The sequence below is a fragment of the Bos indicus genome, chromosome 28, assembly GCF_029378745.1.
Source record: "Bos indicus isolate NIAB-ARS_2022 breed Sahiwal x Tharparkar chromosome 28, NIAB-ARS_B.indTharparkar_mat_pri_1.0, whole genome shotgun sequence".
Classification (NCBI taxonomy): Eukaryota; Metazoa; Chordata; class Mammalia; order Artiodactyla; family Bovidae; genus Bos; species Bos indicus.
Window position 1 is genome coordinate 37,490,724 of NC_091787.1, and position 18,982 is coordinate 37,509,705.

At 40.6% G+C, this 18,982-nt stretch overlaps 1 protein-coding gene across 3 annotated transcripts in view; it reads left to right on the forward strand.

The window, feature by feature from the left end:
- NRG3 (neuregulin 3) overlaps positions 1 to 18,982 on the forward strand; it is a 1,237,239-nt gene that overhangs the window by 504,757 nt on the left and 713,500 nt on the right. The gene's annotated exons all lie outside the window — the stretch shown is intronic.

Sequence of the window (18,982 nt, forward strand, 5' to 3'; positions counted from 1 at the left end):
GGCCGGGTGATGTAGTTCCATGAAAGATTCTGTCTAGAAGTGATGTGTAATGTCACGGCAGCTACTTGTGATGAGGGAGCCTAGCTTAAGGAGAAAGCCAGTGATAGCTGAGCAGGACGATTCCTGGGTCCATCCTGCTTCCATTTAGACACTGAGTTTGACAGCCCAGGAACCACGTCTTGTTAAGCAGGATAATGTTATTTTTCTTTTGATTTAAGTCATTTTGAGTTGAGTTTTTGGTACTCTCAGCCAAAATCACTCTAACTGCCATAGGTGCAAACTCTCATTATCCCCATTTCATAGACAAAAGGACTGAAGGGTAAAGACATTAAGTAACCTATCCAAGATCTTACAACTAGTTAAGTGTCCGAATCAGGATCACATTGAAGTCTATCTTATTTCAAAATCTATTGCTTTAGTCTTTGGCTGCACTTCTCCTGCATATATATATTTATTTGAAATAGGTAACACCAAAGCACTTAAATCCATGTCAAACATTTTAAACAGTTCAGATACATAAAATATGTAATTTGTAAAAAAGCTACCATCTGCCATCTTTTATTTAGCAGTTGGGGACCCCTCTCTGTAAAGGGCCAGGTAAGTAAATGTTTTTGTCCTTTTAGGCTTTGCTGTCTCTACTTAAGCAAATTGTAGCTTAGAAGCAGCCAGAGATAATGTATAAACAAATGAGCTTAGCTGTGTCCAAAACAATTTCACTTACAAAAACAGGCTGTGGGCTCCAATTTGGCCCCTGAACCACAGTTTTCTGCCCCCAGGTTTTTTTTTTTTTTTTTGGAGCATAATTTATTTACATTGTATTGGTTTCTGCTGTACAACAGCATGAATCAGCTGTAAGTGTATATATATCCAAATTAAATATATCCCCTCCCTCTTGGACCTCCCTCTCCCCGCATCCCACCCCTCTAGGTCATCACAGAGCTCTGAGCTGAGCTCCCTGTGCTATACAGCAGCTTCCCACTAGCTCTCTATTTTACACAGAGTAGTTTATATATGGCAATGCTACTCTCTCAATTCGTCCCACCCTCTCCTTCTCCCCTCATAGCTCAGTTGGTAAAGAATCTGCCTGCAATGCAGGAGACTCCAGTTCAATTCCTGGGTCAGAAAAATCCCCTGAAGAAAGGACAGGCTACCCACTCCAGTATTCTGGCCTGGAGAATTCCATGGACTGTATAGTCCATGGGGTCATAAAGAGTAAGACATGACTCAATGACTTACACTTTCACTTTCACACTTTCTCCTTTTCCCACTTGTTCACAAGTCCATTCTCTATGTCTCTATACCTGCCCTGCAAATTGGTTCATCTGTACCATTTTCAGGATTCCATGTATACATGTTGATATATAATATTTGTTCTTCTCTTTCTGACTTACCTTACTCTGTATGACAGGTGCTAGATTAATTCACATCACTACAAATTACCTGATTTCATTCCTTTTTATGGCTGAGTTGCATTCCTTTGTATATATGTACTACATCTTCTTTATCCATTCATCTGTTGATGGACATTTAGGTTGCTTCCACGTCCTGACTGTTGTAAATGGTGCTGCAATAAACATTGGAGTACATGTGTCTTACCCCTGTTCTTTATGAACTAAATCTGATTCTTAGTTAAGGGTCACCAATGGGGATGGATAAAAGGGGGTGTTGCTAGGTGTACGCATGAAAATCACACCAGAAAGAAGAGGAGACCGGGAGTCCCAGTGTGGGAAGGAAAAAAAGATTTTCCTCTTTTGCCAAAACTTGAGGTGTCGAAGAGAGTGATTATGTTTCTCTTTGTAGTGCTGTTTGGGGAATAGCTTAAGTAGTGTTAGTGGTAAATAATCCGCCTGTCAGTGCGGGAATTGCAAGAGATGTGGGTTCAATCTCTGGCTCTGGAAGATCCCTTGCACCTGCTTCATTATTCTTGCCTGGAAAATTTCATGGACAGAGGAGCCTGTTAAGCTACAGTCCATGGGCTCGCATAGAGTCAGACACAACTGAGTGAGCGTAAAGGTAAAGAGAGTGGAATCTCATGACTTCTTCCCTTAGAGAAGCAAAATCGGAAGGTGGCTAGCCTCGCATCTAGACTGTTTTGGAGTTTATATTAAAAATTCCAGATTGTCTCAGCATTGGTTTCATTATTGAATGATCCACAAACACTTTAATATATAGCAGCTCTTTCTGAAAATGAAGAGATAAGGGTCGGAAATGAACAGATGATTATAGCTATTTGATTTCAGCTTTAATTGCTTTCCAACAGGCACAGAGAATGGACCAGTTTTCTCAAAACAATACTTGTTCTGAAACAGAGGTCTGAGAGTAAAGTTTTGTCAATACTGCGAAGTGATTGGGGAAGTACATGACGGGTTTCCCTTCTTTCTCAGATTGCTTGCAGTGTGTGCTCCCTCTCTTTCAAAATCGTGGCATGAAATTGACTGTGACTTTTATGCAGGATCTAAGCTATTGAACAATATTTGTCTCCTTTTACCTATGGATGCACTGAAAACCAAAAGCCTCTGTAGAAAGCCAAGGTGAAAAGACAGCAATGTTTTTACTTCTTCTGCCTTCTGACACTTGCTGATCGACACATTATGTCTCTGTGGATTTGTTTATTCTAGATATTTCATATAAATGAAATCAGATAGCCTCTTGTGTAGCTTCTTTCATTAAGTATTACACTTTTAAGGTTCATCTATGCTGTAGCATATATCAGCACATTATTACTTTTATTGGTGAATAGTATTCCTGGATATAACACGTTTTTTATCCATTCATCACTTAATGCTTTCATGTTGGGAGTATGCATATGTTTCTATGAATGTTCATGTACACATATGGACATTTGTTTTTCATGAACCTTTATTTTCAGTTGTCTTGGGTGTGAACTTAGAAGTATAATTGCTGGTTCATATGATAACTTTGCTTAACATTTTGAGGAATTTCCTAACCATTTTTCAAAGCAGTTGCACCATTTTTCATTCCTACCAGCAGGATATGTTTTCAGTTTCTTCAAATTCTCTTTGCCAGCACTTGTTAGTGTCATTCTAGTGGGTGTGAGGTGGTATTTCAGTTGATTTTGATGTCTATTTCCATAATAACTAATGATGTTGAATATCCCTCCATATGTTTTTGGATATATGTGTATATTCCTTGAAGAAATTTCTAATCAAATAGAAAGTAATATTTTTAAGGAGAAAATTCACAGGATGAAACTAATATTTACTGGAAGTCAGTACTTCCTTGGGTCCTTTCAACTCTTATAAAAATTGGTAATGAGTCATTTTATAATATTTTAAAATAAAACAGAAAAATTAAGAACTGGTTGAAAAGCAGGTGGACATGGGTTGAGCCCAAGAGTCAAACAAGATCAATAGACTTTTCTTTTATGCCATGTGTATTCCAAGCGTCTATCTCTTGTTTACATTTTCACAGATTAGTAAGATAATCATGACTGAATGAGTCTCTCTCTTCTCTGACATAAGAAAAAAAACATAAAAACTTTTGAGTAGTAATGCAAACAAATCTTTATTCTTTTCCTGAGAGCTGTGTAATAGTAGATTTGTAGACTGCACTTGTCACATCATTGGGTCTAGTAATTGATGGAGACATCCCTCTCTTTATTAATCTAGCCTTTTTAGTGTGTGCTAGGTCACTTCAGTCATGTCCAGTTCTTTGCATGCCAAGGCTCTGTAGCCTGCCAGGCTCCTCTGTCCATGGGATTCTCCAGGCAAGAATACTAGAGTGGGTTGCCATGCCCTCCTCCAGGGGATCTTCCTAATCCAAGGATAGAACCCGTGTCTTTTATGTCTTATGCATTGTCAGGCAGATTCTTTTTTTTTTTTTTTTTACTTTTCCAGCTTAGCCCCCAAACTTATTGATCCTGTAATTTTGCTAGAATAACCTGCTAGCATCACCTAGCAAATGGGAAATCTATGAGCTGCCATTTAAGGAACATTTTAATATTTGAAATTCTGTAACCCTATCCAGTCTCTAAACACGTGCTAAGAAGTCAGCAAATTCTGAGTTTGTGAGTACATTTGCCACCCCTCTCCCTGCCTGCACTTAGTGTGGTCTGGGTACTTGACAGTTACACATGCCTGGGGGCAGCCACATGCTTTATGATCTCTGAACTGAGTTCCTCACATCCACCCCAGGAATCAGTGCAATACTCAAGAGGCTTATAGGAGGAGCCCAATGACAGATTGTTAAATAAGTAAATGATTTTAATTGGCATCATACGCAGAAGCATTGAAGAATTAGGTATGTTGGTGCTTAATAAATACATGTTGACTTACTTAGCAAAAGGTAAATGAGGGAAAGAAGTGCTTAGTACCCCGTTACAAGACCCATTACCAGTCATCATTCCTATTTCTCATTCAGGTTTCATGGAACCCCATTAATTATACATTTTAGTGTATTTAATTTATTCATAATGCTGACAAGCTACAGAGTTTGAATGAAAACTCAGATTTCCAAAGGTATGTTACAAACATTATGAGACATTTTAGGCTAAGCACGCAGAGCTCCACATACTGAGGCCAAAGCCCAGTGGTGCAAAGAACCACATCTTTCCCCTTTCACTTGGGATGGTCCCTACACTGTTACTAAGGAGCTGAACAGCGGTGGAGAGGATGTCTTTTTAAAGAAGTGAAATTAGTTATCTGTAGGAGGTTTGGGGAAAATGCAATTGTTTAATAACCTGATTGCATGTCCCTAAGACCTAAAGGTTGTCAAAGTGATAAATGACTTAGTGACAATCAATTCTAGGTTGTCTGCTTTGAACAAAAGTGGCATTTTGGGGGCTAACTCTGCATTATTGAGCACTTATATTTTGAGGTAGCAATTCTTCTGTCTTTTCCCTTTATCTTTTTTTTTTTTTTTAAAGTTTGTATATGTTGAACTTCAAGTGCCTTAAGTTTCCAAGGACTCTTGACGTTTAGTGCATTTCTGCTGACCCTTCATGTCTTCTTGGTCCGGATACTTGGGTTGCACATTTGCATTTCTTGTCCTCACTGCCATGTGTTCTAGGAAATTGTAGCTGTTCCATCTGATTTAGCATTTCTTTATCATTTCTTGTCTGTCTGGCAATATGGTAACTGAGGTCGGGGCTGGAGATGCAGGACAGCTTGAAGACATGGCCCTGGTACTTAAACATAGAGCACTTCAGCTTTTACAGTCCTTAATATCATTTTCATAATTTTTTATGTCAGCCAGAGTGGGTACTCCCTGAAGTCTCTTTGAAAGTTTATTTGGGAAACTTCTCTTTCTTATTTTATTTTTAATTGGAGGGTAATTGCTTTATGATATTGTGTTGAACAATGTGAATTGGCTGTAAGTATACATATAATCCCTTCCCTCTTCAGCCTCCCTCCCAACTCCCCATCCAACCCCTCTAGGTCATCACAGAGTACCAGCTGAGCTCCCTATGCTGCTGCTGCTAAGTCGCTTCAGTCGTGTCCGACTCCGTGCGACCCCATAGACAGCAGCCCACAAGGCTCCCCCATCCCTGGGATTCTCCAGGCAAGAACACTGGAGTGGGTTGCCATTTCCTTCTCCAATGCATGCAAGTGAAAAGTGAAAGTGAAGTCGCTCAGTCGTGTCCGACTCTTAGTGACCCCATGGACTGCAGCCTACCAGGCTCCTTCGTTCATGGGATTTTGCAGGCAAGAGTACTGGAGTGGGGTGCCATTGCCTTCTCTGGAGCTCCCTATGCTATATAGCAACTTTCCCTAGCTTCCTACTAGCTATCTATTTTACATATGGTAGTGTATATATTGTCAATGCTGCTTAGTCAATTCATCCCACCCTCTCCTTCCCCCGGGCTTCCCTGCTAGCTCAGCTGGTAAAGAAGCCTCCTGAAGGGCAAGAGACCCTGATTTGACTCCTGAGTTGGGAAGATCTACTGGAAAGGGGTAGGCTACCCACTCCAGTATTCTTGGGCTTCCCTTGTGGTTCACACAGCAAAGAATCCGCCTGCAATGCGGGAGACCTGGGTTCAATCCCTAAGTTTGCAAGATCCCCTGGAGGAGGGATGGGCTACCCACTCCAGTATTCTGGCCTAGAGAATTCTATGGACAGAGGAACTTGGCAGGCTACAGTCCATGGGGTCCCAAAGAGTCGGACAAGACTGAAAGACTTTCGCTCACTTTACTCCTTCCCCCGCTGTGTCCGTACGTCTGTTCTTTACATCTGCATTTCTATTCCTGCCCTGAAAATAGGTTCACCGGTGCCATTTGGGGAACTCCTCTTGATTGACTTTTTTTCACACCCAGAATTACAGGGAAGATCCCAAGGATGGAGGTGGTGGCTGGGGTAGGGTCAGGATTGAGAGTACCAAGCTAAGTGAAATAAGTTAGGAAAAGACAAATACTATATAATATCTGCAAGGAGATCCAACCAGTCCATCCTAAAGGAGATCAGTCCTGGGTGTTCATTGGAAGGACTGATGCTGAAGCTGAAACTCCAGTACTTTGGCCACCTAATGCGAAGAGTTGACTCATTGGAAAAGACTCTGATGCTGGGAGGGATTGGGGGCGGGAGAAGAAGGGATGACAGAGGATGAGATGGCTGGATGGCATCACTGACTCGATGGACGTGAGTTTGAGTGAACTCTGGGAGTTGGTGATGGACAGGGAGGCCAGGTGCACTGAGATTCATGGGGTCGCAAAGAGTCAGACATGACTGAGCGACTGAACTGAACTGATATAATATCACTTTTATGTGGAATCTAAAAATTCTAGACTTAAAGAAACTGAGAGTAAAATGATGCTTCTAATCATCTCTCAGTGGATTCTAGTTAAGCACACAGTGGAAGTAACATGTTTCCTATGCAAAGACAACATTAAGGTTAAGACTAGTTATCATCTGAACTCACTTTCCAAGACATTCTCACACAGAAAGGAGTGTGGAGCTCAAAGACACGGGTGTTCTCTCTTTGGACTCTTACATTTATTTTTCTGCTCCTGCCCTGACACTTGACATAGTCTGCAAATGCTTAAGCAGGGATTCAGACCTAGACCTGTAGGGCCCATGTCTGTACTGCCTATGCCTTCTTCATGATCCATACAGAGAAGGAAGTGCTTGGATTTCTGAACATTAACCAAAAGGATCTGAATAAAATCTAAGATTTTTAGAAAGGGAAAGATTTTAAGTAAGTAAAGTGAATGACGTTCATTTTTATGAAAGAATCTGAAGAATCATGTCAATGTTTAGACATGATTTCAAAGCTGCAATAGCATGTAAAGGAAATGTGAGAGAAATAGAAACTCCCAGTGTCAAGCACTGTCTTTATTTCAGGTTTTATTCCCACCTACCATTTACGAATACTTTTCTTACAGTTTCAGTATGTGCTCAGAAAAATGGGTGTAGGGTGGATGGGGAGAAGATGAATGGATTCCTTAAAAATATCACTTCCTAATGTTATTACATTGATTCATAATAAAGTGACTAACAACATTTGGCAAGAAGAGCCTTGACTATACACATCTTAAAAGAGTCTGGGACTCAGCAGGTGAGCTGCAGAGGATTGAAGGATGCTCACTGTGGAGTTGGGCTTCTCTGGGTTTTAATTTTGCCTTTCCATTTACTAGCTGTGAAGTTCTGAGCATATTGCATGATCCTTCTATGCTTCAGTTTCCTTTCTGCAAAATATTTATATCTGATTAATAGGTTTATTCCAAACATTATTATCACGTGTTAACTTCTAAGGTCTCTGTTATGCTAAGACTGTCTGGTTTCAAATGTTGTACCTATAAGAGCTAAAGACAGGTCTAGACCATGAGACGGAGAAGGTGATGGGCACCCCACTCCAGTACTCTTGCCTGGAAAATCCCATGGATGGAGGAGCCTGGTGGGCTGCAGTCCATGGGGTCACAAAGAGTCAGATAGGACTGAGCGACTTCACTTTCACTTTTCACTTTCGTGCACTGGAGAAGGAAATGGCAACGCACTCCAGTGTTCTTGCCTGGAGAATCCCAGGGACGGGGGAGCCTGGTGGGCTGCCATCTCTCGGGTCGCACAGAGTTGGACACGACTGAAGCGACTTAGCAGCAGCAGCAGCAGCAGCAGACCATGAGAGGGCCTGATATATAGCAGTGTGCTTCGTTAGTTATATTGACTGTTAAAGTTCCACAGTGATTTTATTCTACTTGGTAAATCACCATTGCTCCTATTCCCCTGAAGAAAACCTCTCCATGACATCCATTATGACCTGCACAGAGTACCTAAACTTCCTCACTTATTATTGCAGAAACCAAAGAGTTATGATCTGGCCCCACAAGGACCCTGCTCTATCTATGAATTGATTTATTCTGATTAGACTTGTCATTTCCATACTGCTTATTAAATATTTTAAATATCATGTCTGTGTATACTTGACAGGCAAGAAATTTGAAATTAGGAGAAAGTTCTTGAATAAACAAACATACAACTGTTTATTGAGAAGCAATAAACTATTTTTCACCTGAAACCAATGGACATTAAAAAAAATAAACCCTGATTATTAGCAATCAGCCTCAGGTACATTCACATAGGCATAGATATATTTTTCACCATTTAGCTTCAAGAACATTATTATGGTACAGTGTTCCAAGGTGGTGTTTACCTTATCGTGCTGAAGGTATGTGGGTGTCTCTGATGTTGGTATAATCCTCACTTTTATAGCCATTAAAATACTTATTCACTCTGAAAGCATACATTAAGCATCTACTATATGTCAGGTCCTGGGATAAATGATAGGATTTAGAGGTGACCTTGCCAGGTCCACAGGAGCTTGGAGACTGGTTTGGGAAAAAAGTTCGGTAGATATGTAAACAGTTGAATTGTAGTTCAGGAATCATTCATGGATTAGAGGGAGAAATGAAGTGTTATTGGAATTTCGAATACTTGTATCCTGAGAGATCTGGAGAAGGGTTCAGTAGGAGCTCACATTTTACATAGATTTTAAACAGTGAGAAATGTTTTGCCAGATGAAGACCTATTGTCTGTGTATAGGTCAAAAGAATAGCGTATATAAAGTCACAAGGTCGTAAAAGGCCTGATCTGTTCCAGTGTTCGTGCAGCCCAGGGAATGTGAGAGGAACATGGGAAAGTGAAGCCTTTCGTGTTTGGCTTATGTGGGGAATTGCAGGAGAAGCACTTGTTAATGAGATCACCAGGGGATTTTAGGCAGCTAGGGCACGCTATCAGGTGGGTGCGTCACCTGCTTTCTGAGCAGAGCACTCTCGCAGCAGCACAGGGAGAGTAAACCAGAGGCTCTTGCTACAGGACCAAGAGGCTCTCAGCCGCTGTACATCACATAAAAGTGCTTCAGGGAGATAAAGATATCATAGAGAATGAACACTTCCCAATTTGAAAGTCATCCGTACAAGGAAAATCAATCCCAGAGGGTTGTTTAGGGAGTGGGCGTGGTATAGAAGGAGAGCTGGGTAATTGAGGGCTAAATTGGCCCCTCATTTAAATACCTCAATGCGCCTGATTTGGAAGAGAGGCCCAGCTCAGAAACCAGTTAGCATCAGCTAAGGTCCTGTGCTGGAGAAGCTCGAAAGGCCTCGCCAATAGGCCTCATGGATTTAACCTCGGTGTTCTCCTTCCTTCTGGAAACCAAGATTGGATAACCACCTACAGAGGCCCATGTTCTTTCCTGGGCTGACAGTATTGGGAATTTCTCTCTACATGCTGCTGCTCCCATATAAGTGAAGTCTGAAAAAGTGGGAAGCTGTCCTGCTGGCAGCCAGTCTGCGATGTTTCCAAAAGGGTAAATGTGGTATTCCAGCCAGCTACTCTGTGACTTTACTTGGAACAAGAGGGACACAAGCCCACTCTACAAAAAATCTTCCGAATATCTCCGTCTTCTGACCCATGAGAGGAAGTGACTGCTGCTCTTTGTCAGTGATAAATCCTCTTCTGTCCTGGGTTTTTAAGCGATGTGTTCGTGGTAAGATGGCCCCTGTTTTTCTGAAGGTTAATTCAGCCCATGGGGTAGTTGCTGTACAGTTTAAATTCCCCAGCCAGGCTGTTTTTAGAAAGAATTAAGTCTCTATGGGGATTTTAAACTCCTCATCTCTAAGGTAAAAGTCTCCAATTCAGGGTTGGTGGGAGGATATTGTCTGCTTGAAAGAGTGAACGACAAAGAAAGGAAAATGAGGGGAGTAGGGCCCTGACCTAAATGAGGGAATCCCCATGAGAAGAGCCCTGTGCTTGGTGATAAAACCTGAGGGATTTTGTAGAGAAGAACTAGCTAATGGCAGTTTATTTATTTTTTTGCTGTATGTTCTGATGTCTCATAATACATGCTCTGGATGAAATCTATAGATTACTGTGAGAGTCTGTGGGGTGCAGGGTAGCTCCCTGGAGAGAGGAGCCTGTGCAAAGGTTTCAGTGGGTGTGGATTCGGCCAAACAGCTGTTGCCAATGTACTGAAAAGGCGGGCAGGTATTATGTATGAGGTGAGGACAGAAACAGACAAGGGCTTAGAAGGATTTTGATTGTCTTAATAAGAGCTAGGGATAGCCACTAAATCATTTTCCAGAAGTTTTTTTTTTTTGCGTTATGTGTTGTATACACATTATGCAAACTGATTGTAATGTGGGTAATTCATTTTAGGGTGACAAGCAGGTATACAATAGACTTATAATGAATATTCCAGGTGAGATAAGGTGGGAAGATGTGGTAGATTCTGGAGATGCTTAGGAAGTAGAATCACCCACTGATGTTTGATGATTCATGTGGAGGGTTGGAGGGTGGAGTTCTGGCCTGCCCAAGCGAGTCAACAGTGGGACATTAGTTGTGATTTAGAATCCTGAAGGAAGAATAGGGTTGTGGGGGAAGAACAAGAGTTTAGTTTTCTACCAGTTAATTTGTAGGTGTCTTTGGGATACCCGTCAGGACGGGAGAGGTAGACAGATTGAGCCCAGAAAAGCCTGCAGGATGGTAGATTGAACTCAGGTGTAACTTTGAGAGTTATTGTCATGCAGATGACATCAGGCAGGATCACCCAAGACAGCTGTTCTCAGAGTTTAGAGTGTATGCAAATTATCTGGAGAGCTTGGTAAGCAGCAACTCACCACTCGCCTCTAGAGTTTCCAATGCAGTAGGTCTGGAATCAGGCTCATGGGTTATCATTGCTCATATACTCTCAGATAATGCCAATACTGCTGGTCTAAGGACCACGCCCAGAGGAGCCCTCACCTAGAGACAAGTAAAATTTGGTTTTCCCCCACCCATCCCACCAAAAAAAGGAAAAAGAAGTGGTCCCTGGAAAGCAGTCTAGTGGAACAAGTCAGACTGTGTTGGTCGAATCCAGAAGCTTCCAGCTCAGAACCATGTGATATTGGGTAAATGACATAAATCTCTAAGATTTAATTTCCCCATTTATAAAATGAGGATGGTGAGTAGTAGCATAAATTCATAGTGTTATCTTAAGGCCAAAAGATAGCTAAAGGAAAATGCTTAGTGTCCCACTGGAGTATATGTTAGTGTTATTTAAAAACTATTCCCTGAGTAATCTACTTTAAATAGAAGTTAGGTGACAGAAACCAAGAAGAAAGGGGAAGATCAGCATTATGTAATAGTAGGAGCCAATGAAAGGTTTTTCATGAATATGGGAGTGACAGAGTATTGGATGCTTCTGAGAGTTCAAGCAAGATGAGGGGGGAAAAAAACTTTAAAAAATCTATTGGATTTAGAAATTGCTAGTGATGTAGACTGAACCATTTTATAGGTTGATGTGGGGAGCAGAGGGATGGTGCTTCAGTGACACTAGCTAGTATTTCTTTTTATGCATCTCAGTCTAACTTTTTAAAAGTTTAATTGGAGGCTAATTACAATATTGTGGTGGTTTTTGCCACACATCGACATGAATCAGCCATGGGTGCACATGTGTCCCCCACCTCAACCGCCCTTCCACTCCCCCCCCACCCCATCCCTCTGGGTTATCCCAGAGCACCAGCTTTGAGTGCCCTGCTTCATGTATCGAACTTGCACTGGTCATCTATTTCACATATGGTAATATACATGTTTCAATGCTATTCTCTCAAACCATCCTGCCCTTGCCTTCTCCCACATAGTCCAAAAGTGTGTTCTTTACATCTGTGTCTCTTTTACTCACTGGTATTTTTTTTTAACTATTGTGACTGAATGCAGTTTGTATAGGTATGTGTATATGTACACGTAGAAGGGAATATATTCAGCTTTAGGGTAAATGTTGCATTTACCCTATAAATATTTTTTACCTAAATAGCATTTATTTACCCTGTAGATAAAATCCCCAATAAATGCATTATCATTGAATAAACTATGTCCTGTGTAGGTTTATTTAACTTAATACAGTTTTTAAAAACAATATTTCAAGCTGAAACTTGGCCCAGGTACGTCACACAGGTTTGGTATGAGTCCTTTCTACATTTTTTTTTTTTTTTTTTGCCAGAATTTATGGCTCTGGGATTTCTCAGGAACTGTTAGTTCCCACAGCAGCACTGTGACTCAACTGAACTTTTAAATTCCTTGCCCAACACTCCCCAATTCTCCCACGCCAACAAAGTGAACAATTGTCTGATATTTGGCAGCAGGGAGAAAGCTATCTTTGCTTTTCGCCAACTGAGAAATGGTTTGTTTCCCTTTCAAACACCACTGCATTCTTCTTGCAATTTTCCTTGACCGTTAATACTTTATAACTCAGTTTCATCCTGTGTGCCTTCCTGGGAGCCTGGTAAGTGGCAGATTCTAGAGAGGATTTTAATGTATGGCAGCATGTCTCATTTATACAGCTTCCATCCATGGAAGACCTTGCCAGAGTCGACAACCATATTTAAATAGCTTCTAGACTGTAAAGGTATTTTGCTAATACTAAATCTGGTAGATTGTGTCACCAGATTCTAATTTTTCTTAGAGAATCGTCGTGTCATGAACTTAGTAGGGGAAGGAGGAAAGTGCTTCATGAATCTGACACTTGCAAGTCAGGCATAGGAAGATGGATTTAGGGTCTAAGCTATGCCTTGTCACTCTCTTCCTCAGGTCTTTCTGCTCTTCCTATCTAGAATTCATTTTCCTCTGCCAATTAAATCATGCCCATTCAAGACGTAGCTCCAATGCCAACCCTTTGGGAAGCCTTTAGAGATAACTACAGCATGAATTAAGCTCTCCCTTTCTCTGATTATCTGCTACAATTATTATCTGTAATAGCCCATTTAGCACTCTTGTTCCTGCAACAAAATCTGTGTTCCCACAGTATGCAGGGTTGTGCTGGCAAAAGAGAAAACCTTCATAAGTAATATTCAGGTTCAAGTTAGTACTTAGGGGAGAAAACCAGTCATTGTTTTAATTCATTAATAAATTAACTTTCATTGCAAAATCTGCTGGGATTTCTGTCTTCCAGCCTTACATTTTCTTCCCATTTTGCCTTTAATGAATTAACCACCACCATTTCCCACTGTGCATTTAATTACCGTACTGATTGCTTACTATGTATGCTATGTGATGTGGAAAGAATACAGAACTTAAAAGCAAAATATTCTTCCTGATCTCCAAAGAGACCAAAACCCATAAAAATAAAGGAAAACACATTGACTACATAAAAAAAGTGCCATGTGAATGTCTGGATAGTTGAATAGCCTTTGTGGTCCCAAGTGAATGGGTGCTATTTATCAAACTAGCAACGACACATCCTTGACCTGAGACGCTGAACTTGGCTCAGGTGCTTGGAAGACCCATCCTGACTACCATCTCCATTCACCTTAGCCTTCAGTTCAGTGGCTCAGTCATGTCCAACTCTTTGCAACCCCATGGGCTGTAGCACGCCAGGCTTCCTTTTCCATCACCAACTGCCGGAGCTTGCTCAAACTCATGCCCGTCAAGTCGGTGATGCCATCCAACCATTTCATTCTCTGTTGTCCCTTTCTCCTGCCTTCAATCTTTCCCAGCATCAGGGTCTTTTCCAATGAGTCAGTTCTTTGCATCAGGTGACCAAAGTATTGGAGTTTCAGCTTCAGCATCAGTCCTTCCAATGAATATTCAGGGTTGATTTCCTTTAGAATTGACTGGTTTGATCTCCTTGCAGTTCAAGGGACCTTCATGCTCTTTCAGAATATTTTTCCTACTTATTTTTTCCTCCTGTCTTTGCCTCTAGTTTGTGGAGTTGATTTTATGCTCTTATAAAATTCTAAGCACTTTACTTAAATTGCTTTTGGAACTCTTCTCATTTCCTAACTTCTAAACATTTATTCGTTTAGAATTTTTCTTTTATGATGATAACAAGGTGTATACACTTGACTATATAGAACATTTAGAAAAACACTCATGTTATAAAAAGATCATTCTTCTATGAACAACTATTGTGTGCACCTGTGTCAGGCCATCTGTAAAGTGAAGTGAAAATTGTTCAGTCATGTCCGACTCTCTGTGACCCCATGGACTATACAGTCCATGGAATTCTCCAGGCCAGAATACTGGAGTGGGTAGCCTTTCCCTTCTCCAGGGGATCTTCCCAACCCAGGGATCGAATCCAGGTCTCCCGCATTGCAGGCGGATTCTTTACCAGCTAAGCCACAAGGGAAGCCCCAGGCCATCTGTAAGGCTGTGGATCAGAGATGTGAAGAACTTCTGTGCAAGCTCCTGGTCCAGTAAGATGTGGAGTTTATGAGCTAATGTGGGAGAGAGGTGCCTGATAAGGAAGTACTTTGGAGTAAGGGAGAGTCTTGGAGGTACTTTGGAGTAAGGGAGCATCTTGAAAGACAAATCCAAATTTATGGAAATATTTGATCCCTTTTGGTTTACTTGCTTGGAACTTTACCCTGGTAATTTTTTGAAGACAAAGAGAACTCTGTAACAATATTATTTATCAGATATCATTCCTAGAAAGAGAAGATGTACTTTTGAACTTTTAAAACATGACAAAATAGTACCATATACTGCAGCTATCTATCTTATATTTGTAATGTACTCAATATGTCAAAAACAAATGTAAACCTATATGGATGGGCTTCTATATGTATGTGCTACATATATGGAGGTGGCACGGTGGTAAAGGATCCCCTTGCCAATGCAGGGGACGGAGGATTTGGGAGTTCAATCCCTGGGTTGGGCAGATCCCCTAGAGAAGGAAATGGCAAACCACTCCAATATGATTGCCTGGAAAATTCCATGGACAGAAGAGTTTGGGGGGCTATAGTCCATGGGGTTCCAAAGATTCAGACACAACTGAGTGACTGAGCTTACATATATGTATATACTTATAAGCATAGATATAAATATCAGAGGGTATCATCCAAATTGCTACTGTCTCTTTGTTGGACTGTGTTTGTTCATAAGTAATACAAAGCCTAACAGTGATTTAGACATAGTATACATATGATTTACTTTACCAAAGTATGTCGGAGAAGGCAATGGCACCAAAGTATGTAGGTGATCTTAAGAGAAAGCATAGAAGCCAGTGATATCATTAAGGAAATCTTCTATCTTTCCACCCACATATTTGGTATGATGCCTTACAATATAAAATTTCACCTTACGGTGAATTTGATTTACCTTTCCCAACACCTCTGTTATTTTAGGAGACTAGTGCTATATGGCGGAGAAGGCAATGTCACCTCACTCCAGTACTCTTGCTTGGAAAATCCCATGGATGGAGGAGCCTGGTGGGCTGCAGTCCATGGGGTCTCGAAGAGTCAGACACGACTGAGCGACTTCACTTTCACTTTCCTGCATTGGCAACCCACTCCAGTGCTCTTGCCTGGAGAATCCCAGGGACGGCGGAGCCTGGTGGGCTGCCGTCTATGGGGCCGCACAGAGTCGGACGTGACTCAAGTGACTTAGCAGCAGCAGCAGTGTGATATGGATACTATATGGTGAAATGCATAGGTAAATTGTTACGGTTTCAAATTTACTGACACCCGCATTTCATTTATCTATACAAGGATCAAGCCTAGTGTTCTATTGTGTATCAAATTATTTAAAATACTTAATGTTTTTTAGAATCTAGTCAAATCACGGTGAGGAATAATTGTATGTTGTTGTTGTTTGGTCGTTCAGTCGTGTCCAATTCTTTGTGACCCCATGGACTGCAGCATGCCAGGCTTTTCTGCCCTTCACCGTCTCCTGGAGCTTGCTCAAACTTCAGATTCTCCAAGCTATGAAAATAGAAAATGTGAGGGCACGTTATAATTGACATTTCTGTCCTCTCCCACCTCAGACTTTTGCAGAGGCATTTTACTTGGTTCTGATCCTATGTGTTGTACTGATGGATGGTAATGTAATGGGAAAAGCAGTTGGCAGAATTGGGCGGTAACCCCTGGAGACAGTAGTTGTCAGATGGAAACTAATTGATTGTAATTGCTCTGCCATTGTATTGCTCGTGGAGTCTGTAGCCTGTTAAAACCACTGATTGTAAAATAAGGATCTCACTTTTTATCCTGTAGGTTATGTTAATGAAAAGCTGTTCTTAGAGGAATGATCAGTGAAATCAATAAATAGATAATAAGAAATTAAAAGAAAACTTAACTAACTGATCATGAATTAATATACTTCAGCAGAGTAGCAGTCAACTGTGTGGTGGTTCATAATGAATTTTTGGCTCAGAGCTCTTGAATCCTAAATATTCCCATAGAAAGAGAAATTGATTCTGCGTAACTGTTTATCACAAACTGTCTGGAATAACAAATCTTCCCTGTAGAGGAGATCTCCTGGAAAACAAACCAAAAAAGTCTTTTGCAGAGCCTTTAATGCAAGCCAAAGTATGTTAACAGGCAGGTATTTTGAAATAGAAAAAGTTCCCATTGTAACACTAAGAAAAGATTAGAAGTGGATTTTTCAAAGCTCATGGTATATGAATAGTATGAGTGGGGGTTCTGTGTGAATCTGAAGGCAGTTTTTTTGCAATATTTATTAGTACTAAAATGAGTACACTACAATGATAAAATTAATGTTAAATTATGTCTTTTTATTGTAAGATATGTATTACATTTTATATGATAATTGTTTCTTTTATGATCATATCTTTTGCCAGTGGCACTTAAACTTTAGTGATATTAAAATTGTCAGATTTATTGAAGACATTTTTTACTGAGCACTAATTCTGATTAAGGCTCAACCTCTGATCTCAAAAAACTCAGGACAAAGAAACAGATAAATGTGTAAACAAGTGGCTACTTTCAGCATTGAATACAGTGATGCAAACAATAAAAGGTGCTGAGGGACACAAAGGGAAGATGATACAAGCTCTGAAGGATTTCTGGATGTTTTCCAGCAAACCAAAAGATGGCCCAGGAAAAAGGATCGGTGTTATAGTTCTGGTATTGGGGAAATAGGATAAGAGTTGGAAATGAGGTTGTATGTTTTAGGATTCAAGATGAGGTTAGTCAGGCAAAATTCTACATGGCCTATGCGTTTCTTTGCTCTTCTTAGGAATTTGGAGTTATTCCTGTGGGAAAGGGGCTCCTTGAGGCCTTTTAGGTGTTGGGAGAATATGAGTAAATTTTCTTCCTGTGTAATAACTCTCCCCTGTATTTGGATGATGGGCAGAAAGAGGCTCATTGTGACCTCCGGTTAGCAAGCTGGTACAGTGGCCCTTGCTGCTGTTGAACATTATTATTAATCTATATCTATGTAAAGGAAGGCTTCCCAGGTGGCTCAGTGGTAAAGGATCTGCTTGCCAATGCAGGAGGTGCGGATTCGATCCCTGGGTTGGGAAGATCCTGTGCAGAGGGAAATGGCAACCCGTTCTAGTATTCTTGCTTGGAAAATCCCAAAGACAGAAGAGCCTGGCAGGTTACAGTCCATGGGGTAACAAAGAGTCAGACACGACTTAGTGACTAAACACACACACATAAAGGAAATTAAGAGCTTACATGCTGAATCATGTATTCATCTTTGACTTTTCACATACATTTTTTTTTTTTCTTGAATGTTGCAATGAAATTGGTGCTAATATTTCAGTTGCTTAAAATTCTGAGACAAGAATGTCTACATGCTCTAACAGATTTCTTCATCCAGTAGAAAGCACAAACTTATTATGTTTCATATTTAGAAACCTGATATAGAGATAAGCTACTGCTGCTAAGTCGCTTCAGTCTCGTCCGACTCTGTGCGACCCCATAGACAGCAGCCTACCAGGCTTCCCCGTCCCTGGGATTCTCCAGGCAAGAACATTGGAGTGGGTTGCCATTTCCTTCTCCAATGCATGAAAGTGAAAAGTGGAAGTGAAGTTGCTCAGTTGTGTCCGACTCTGTGCAACCCCATGGACTGCCGCCTACCAGGCTCCTCCTTCCATGGGATTTTCCAGGCAAGAGTACTGGAGTGGGGTGCCATTGCCTTCTCTGGATATAGAGATATAATTTACTTTAAAATGTAAATGATTATGATTTTTAAAAAGCACATATAAGATAATGCTAAAAAAATGACATTAATTTAGTCCTGTTAAATATTTACCAGAAACATTCTTTACATTTGAGATTCTGTTTCAGAATTTGGAACATTTGCATTTTAATTACATAATAAAAGGAGAAAGTGAAAGAATAATTGCCTTAGCTATTAGCAAATTACAGCTGTAACTAAAAAATAAAACACAGAAAATGACATTGGTATCCATAGAAGAGTCACAGTACATGTACATTGATCAGATGTTTAATGACATTGCAGAGCAATAAAATAAATACACTAAAAAGATTGTATTCAATCCTTTAATACAACATGTTTCTCAACACTGAAATTAATGAAAGCTAATTTGAGGTTTTTGATTGTAGGGTCATACAGCTTTTGCTGTTAATGTATCCACTGATGGGACTTGTCTAGATATGATTCCAATTGTTAAAATCTTGTGGAAAAATAAGACAGTTGAATCCAGTAATTGTTTTAGTCCTACCTGCTCTAACAGAATACCATGAACACGGTGGCGTACAAACAACAGAAATTTATTTCTCATAGTTATGGATGCTGTAAAGTCTAAGATCAAGATGCCCATGGATTCAGTGTCTGGTTAGGACTTCCTAGTTTG